General features: G+C 36.3%; 1 pseudogene; it reads right to left on the minus strand.

Annotated features, from left to right (window-relative positions):
* Positions 1-23: 23 nt before the first annotated feature.
* LOC121790951 lies at positions 24-1,221 on the minus strand (annotated as a pseudogene).
* Between the last annotated feature and the right edge of the window lie 5,823 nt (positions 1,222-7,044).

Genomic DNA, 7,044 nt, shown 5'->3' on the forward strand with positions numbered 1-7,044 from the left:
TATCACTCAAAGTGAAGATTCCTGAATCAGTTAAGCACGTGCACGTAAAGGCCGCTTAGCAATGGGAATCAAACGCAAAGGTTGTTTCCTATTAAGAACAAAGCCGAGGTCTTCTGTCATATCCAATTCTTCAGCTTTCATCCCATTTGGAATTTCCCAATCAAAATGATAGAGAAGCATAGCAAGAGGAAGTTCCATATTTGTCAACCCCAACAACATGCCGGGACACATTCTCCTTCCCGCGCCAAAGGGTATGTATTCGAGATTACTCCCCTTAAAATCAACGGAGCTTTCTTCAAATCTCTCGGGCATAAACTTCTCTGGATCGTTCCAATACTCGGGGTCTCTTGCCATTGCCCATGCATTCACTATCACTCTCGTATTTGTTGGTATTTCATACCCATTGATTTCACATCTTGGGAGTTCACTCTAGGAAATAAAAATGGGGTCGGTGGATGCAACCTCAAAGTCTCTTTGATAATTAACTTGAGGTATTTTAGCTCATCCAGCTTGTGTTCGTCCACATATGATCCCTCTTCGTCAAAAACCTTTCTGACTTCCAGTTGGACTTTGTTGAGTTTGCTAGGGTTCTTTATCAGCTCTGCTATTGCCCATTCTAGGAAATAATATCGTACGACGACATGTAGAGCCTCTCCGTCAGATTAACCGTCGAGCCTTGGCGCGAAGCGATCCATTTGCACATGATCGTGACTTCCTCCACCCTTATGCTGCGGAAGGATCGCACGCGCCGAGCGCTGAGGACCTCGACGGTGCAGATCTTCCGCAGGTGGCGCCAGTAGTCGCCGTAGGGGGAAAAGACGACGCCGGTGGCGTCGTAGGTCAGCTCCTTCGGAGCCAGCATCACGGGGCGGTTCGCGAAGACGGTGTCGTGAGTTTTCATCACCTGCTTCGCGAATTCGGTGGACGAGACGATGAGGAGGTGGATCTCGCCGAGCTGGAGGTGCGTCAGGGTGCCGTGTTTGGCGGCGAGGGAACGGAAGAGGCGGTGGGGGGCGGAGGAGGCGCGGAGCATGAGGCGGAGGAGGCGCGGAGCATGAGGTGGAGGTTGCCGATGAGAGGGAGGGGTGTGGGGCCGGGGATGTGTGAGTAACTCTTTGCTGATTTTGAGATTGTGAGAGATTTGATAAACATGTAGAGGAAGAGGAGAAAGGGAATTAGAGGTATGAGTGTTGAAGGGATGTCAAACTCCATAGTTTCTTGTTTTTGCTATGTGAAGTTGTTGTTTCATGTTGTTATGAATCTCCTTATATAAACTTTCAGTTGTCAACTTAGTAATAGATAAATGAAGGGATAATAGTCATTTAAAATCATAAAAGTTGGTCAATTTCTGATCAATTTTATAATCTTTGAAATTGAGGAGTTTCAATTTTTTTTTATTTATCTCATTCGTATATAAAGCAATGTTTTTTGGTGATGTTATAAAATGATGTTGTTTTGATAGAATAGAAAAGTAAGAATATAAAAGAAAATAAAAAGAAAAATATTTATTTTTAGTAAAACACGTAGAACATAATAAAAAAGATAACAATTTATGTTTAATGAAAATTGAAATTCATGATTATTATTTACATAAATTGTTTCAAATTTTCAATATTATAATATGTGATAGTGTGACGTGTCCCGTCACGTTAGTTGTTTTTCCTTTATTTTGTTGACTTTGTCACTTTTTTATATATCAACTTAAGTATCACATGGTTTGAACAATAGCAATAATTCAACGCAATTATTTGAGTTTCGTCTATATCATAGTAATATAATTAGACACGCAATATATCACGGCAAGAAAACACTATATAATGATGCAGCGGATACGACCACACTTGCTATTTTATTAATTGTGGAAATTTGTTAATAGGTAAATTGATGAAAAATCTATACTATGTGGTTAAATTATGATTAATCCTATAAATTATTAATATTATGATTTTGACATTTTTTGCAATTATCCCATGAATTCAGATTTAGAAAATATCATATCTGTTTTGGCAACCGAAAAATATTATGTAATGTACAACACTTAGAAAATAATGTAAAGAACAAATAATTTTAAAGTTATATATAAATTAATCACACTTTCTTCAACGTCTCTAGAGCTACGCATCATCATTCAAAGTGTTTATGTAGTCGGAGATGGAAATTAATATTGATCATTATAATTATTTTAAATTTGATCATTATAATTTCAATATTTTCAAATAAATATTACGTGAGATGTATATAACTTTTTTTAAAATAAATATTAGTGACATAAAGGAGTGATCAAATGCGAAGGGAAAGAATGGTCAGAAGTCAAGGTGCTCGATATAATAACCGATCCAATTGTGAATGTTGAGGTTGGACCGAAGATGTTCGATAAAATGTCTTAAAACCTGTCTCTTGAAATATAGGAAAAACTTGGGCTTCAAAAATATAAGCCCACTCCTAATTCCAAAAGCCCAATGGGAGAATCACATAATAATATAAAAACCTACTATAATTTATTTCATAATTTGGCCCAAAACAAACTTAACTTTTTTTTTCAAATTCAATGGTCTTCTTTCATATAAAATTTCAAATATACTGCTAGCCAACTCAAAATTCAGTCACTACTTTATTATTCCCTCCGGCCACGAAAAATAGAGCACATTTGTCATTTTTTGTTGTCCACGAAAAATAGGGCACGTTCAAAAAAGAAAAGTTTTCAACAACTTCTCTCTTACTTTTTTCTCTCCTCTCTTACTAATAATACGGACTCCACATTCCACTACACTACTTCTCTCTTACTTTTTTCTCTTCTCTCTTACTTTACCAATTCTACATTAAAACTCGTACCATTCACAAAGTATCTTATTTTTCGTGGACGGAGGGAGTATCATTTTTTCATATATGGGCAGAAAAACAGTCAATTCCTATATCTGACACTAACATTGTTGAAGTCAGACTGTAATTTTTATTTATTTTATCCTATAATATTTAAATCTGAACAGAGAGTGGTAATATTTTATAAACCTTATGTTAGACTGCATGCTTATTGTTTATGATTTTTAAGAGCATACACAATGGTGAGTAGGACTGCGTCCGTCCGTCCGTTTTAGCGGCATGGAGACGCTGTCCGCCGCTCCGCTCGCGCCGCTGGCACGGCGCTGCTCGATGCATCGAGCAGCGCCGTGCCAGCGAGCTGGTGACGTGGCAGACGCTGATTGGGCAACGACATAGCCGTTGCATTTGAATATTTTTTAAAAAAATCAATTTTTAATTAAAAATGATTAAAAAATATATTTTTTCCCACTTCCCAAAAAAATTATATCCGTTTTCTGCCCACTTTCAATTTTTTTTTTCATTTTTCCCCCAAAAATACACATTTTCATCTATAAATACCCCCACTTTCACACCAAAAAATTCACACTACACTACACAATTCTCATCTACATTCTTTCATTTCCATTCTCATCTACATTCTCTCATCTCCATTCTCAATCTTTCTTCCACTCATACAACATAACAATGTCCGGCCACGGCGATCAACCCCGGGCTCCCACGGTTGGAATCCCGATTGGTTCAGTTCAAAACCATTTCCTAGTTCGGAAACGGAATATTCGGCCCCTCCTCAAACCCAAAGTTCGGGCGTCCCGGGTGGCTACCAGCCTTACCCGATCGACGATCAAGATACCCCTAAAGGGCTATACGGGTGGACACCCGAGCTTAGAGCGAGGTCGACCGCCCCTCCCAAACTCCGACTCCTCCTACTCGCGGTGTCCGCACACCATACACTCCGGCGGAGATGGAGCAATTGTTCAAGGCGTATTTGTCAATCTCCGAAGATCCGTAAGTTGGAACGAACCAATCCGGCAATCACTATTGGTGGCGCATCTGTCGCCGATACAATAAAAACCAGCCGGCGGGAACAATCGAGCGCAACGAGAGTATGGTGCACAACGCCATCTACAGAGCCAACGAAGAAATCCAAAAGTTTCAGGGGTATTACCTGCAGAAAGAGCGGTCGGCGGGGAGCGGCCGGAGCGAGGTCGACATCATCAGTTCCGCCTTGTCGACCTACCAATCCATGAACTACAAGCCGTTCAAGTACCTCAACGTTTGGCAGGAGACGCGGTCGCATCCGAAGTATAGGGGAGGCGTAAGTTACATCCTCCTCTAGCGGCTCCTCCAAACGGTCAAGGTCGGTATCCCTATCCGAAGCCGGCTCCGAAGACGTGGTTAGCCAACTTGCTGGAGCTAACTTGGGTAGCCCCGACGCCGGCCCGAGCGGTTCCCAACGCCGACCGCAAGGAAGGAAGAAGGCGACGGCCAATCGTCGTCGCGCCGTGACTCCATCTGGCGATGCTCCCGAACCGCTCCCGCTCCCGTTCCCTATGCGCCACCTCCACCCCCTACCAACTCGTTGTGGGCGATTTTGGCCCAACTCAATATGGCCGATAGGTCAACTATGACCCCCGCGCAACTTCGATTGCATGAGGCCATGATATTGGGCCTCTAAAAACAATTGGGGGTAGTGCCACCGGATGAATAGTCTTCAACGGGGGTATTTTTAGCTTTAATTATGTAATTTTTAATTTTTAGGAGTTTAATTATGTAATTTTTAATTTTTAGGAGTTTAATTATGTAGTTTTTAATTTTTATGATTTTAATTATCTTTTTTTTTTATTTTTTAGGATTTTAATTATGTCATTTTTATTTTATTTGTAATTTGTAATATTATTCCGGGTATTTTTAATGTATTTTAATTTTGTGGAAATATTTTTATTTAAATTGAATAATAGAATGGTGGACCCTTGTGCTCGTCCTTGCGGAAGAGCACGGTTGTGGGTGTTGTGCTCTTGCCTAAGAGCAGACAGAAAAAGTGGGGTAGGCCCCACAACCATGCTCGTTGGCAAGAGCACGGTTGTGGGTGCTCTAAGAGTAAAATTGTTTAAGAATTTTGACTTGCCCTTCTTTAATGGGTTTTCTAGATTGACAACCTCGTAACGTGTCTTATAATTTTTCTCCTTTTAATAAAACTAGTATCACACCCCGTACGATGTACAGATCGATTTAATTTCATCATAGTAAGTTTATATTTTGAATTAATTACTTAAAGATATCAGTGATGGCTATCACTAATATCCAAAATTCAACTCTTAACGTGGCAGTAACAAAATCTTTGTATTTTGAATAATTTTAGGACCTTGTGGTTATTTTGCCCTTAGTGTATGGAGAATGAACTAAATAATAACGGGGCAGTCACAATATATAATTTCTTTCATTTATGTTATTGTAACTAATTTAAATTTCATATAATAGTTTTGGTACAATATTAAATATAACTAATGCAAAATTATAAAAATAAATTGAGCAAATGGCGCTCTTAATTTGATACATTTGTTGAAAATCATGTTCTAAATGCTGGTTTCTCACATTACAATTGATGATTTTTATTATTTGCTACAATATCAATGCTATATCAATACATTTAATGAATAATTAAGAAGATATATATTATTTTATGTATGTAAATACAAATATATACGTTTTAAAATGTCAATGATACATGACCCGTCTTGATAAAGAGACAAATAACCGATATTAATTAATGTTATAAATTTGAGGAAGTGAAAAGTTTTGTAGGGTTCTTATGATAAGTGTCGAATCAACAATATTTTCCCACAGCGTACAACAGATAGAAAATAAAAATAAAATGAGGGTTTAACACTCACCGCGAATCAACAATCTTAATCTAAATGAGTTGAGAATTAGATTGTGTAGTAACCTTGTCGAGGTCAACGATAACACCAATAATATCTACAAAAATAGAAGTCGGGATAATGTTAATATTCAAATAATAATAATAATGTTAAGGTTTAGATTACAATGGTATCAAGCTTTTTCCTATGGCAAGATCACAATATTAGGAATATAATAATCATACAAACAAATGCATACAATAGATTCATATGAATGCACTACTATTGGTAAAGAGTAATAATAACCATACCAGAAAAAAAAATCTTCTTTTTTCATGGAATTCGTGATGCAACGGGAGTAAGTGAGAAAGTAAATTATAAGCTAGCCAATACTACTACATATTTATAGATAAAAAAGTATACATTGAATTGATGGAATTATAGCATCATTGTATCCTTAAATTTACGTTGAAAATTGATTTATATATACTTTTTAACTTTTACGTTACAGCAATAGTGAATGCCATTTTTATTACTTTTAAATGGGCATGCATGAAGAGCCGTATAGGAATGCCATTTAAATTCAATTTATGTTTTTTTATATTGTATGAATGTAACCGTATGAATGGGCATCACTATTGATTTGATTCATGGCACCCAAATTACTAATTTAAATATTGACCGCTTTTAATGCAAGCTATTACTAATTAACCTATTACACTCATGTCTTTCACCCGAATTACTAATTAACGGTCAATTTTTCATGATGGGCAGTTACAATATTAAATAGATGAAATATATAGGACTTATTATGCTTTAATTATATAGTGAGGTGAATGACATGATTATACTTAAAATTTATAAATATTCACATTGATGCCCAAAATTTATAAATATTCAAAAGAAGGCCAAAACTCGTCTTTTATATATGTATAAATATTCAGATACTATAGTAATAGGTCTTTACTTATATAGAATATAATGTAATCAATTAACTAATTTAATCAATATTTTTGAATTTTGACCATATAAATTATATGATCAGATATTATAATTTAAATAATCCATTAAAATAAGTAACGTAGAATTCCCTCCGTTTCTGTTTGTCAAATGTTGAAATAATCTAAATGACTTTTTGTGTCAGTACATAAAAATTGAATGCTTTATTAAATTAAAAACCATCCAGCGTCAATAATGCGCATTAATTAATTAGTCAAGCCGCCGAAACGCTAAGGTTTAACTTTAACTAGAAGCATGTATAAAATGGAGCATTTATTTTATACAATAAACTATGCTTACATTACATATTTTTGGGAAAATAAAAACATACTTCACAAAATATTTATTTTCATAAATTATGCTTACA

The sequence above is a fragment of the Salvia splendens genome, unplaced genomic scaffold (genome assembly GCF_004379255.2).
Source record: "Salvia splendens isolate huo1 unplaced genomic scaffold, SspV2 ctg68, whole genome shotgun sequence".
In the NCBI taxonomy this organism is placed as follows: domain Eukaryota; kingdom Viridiplantae; phylum Streptophyta; class Magnoliopsida; order Lamiales; family Lamiaceae; genus Salvia; species Salvia splendens.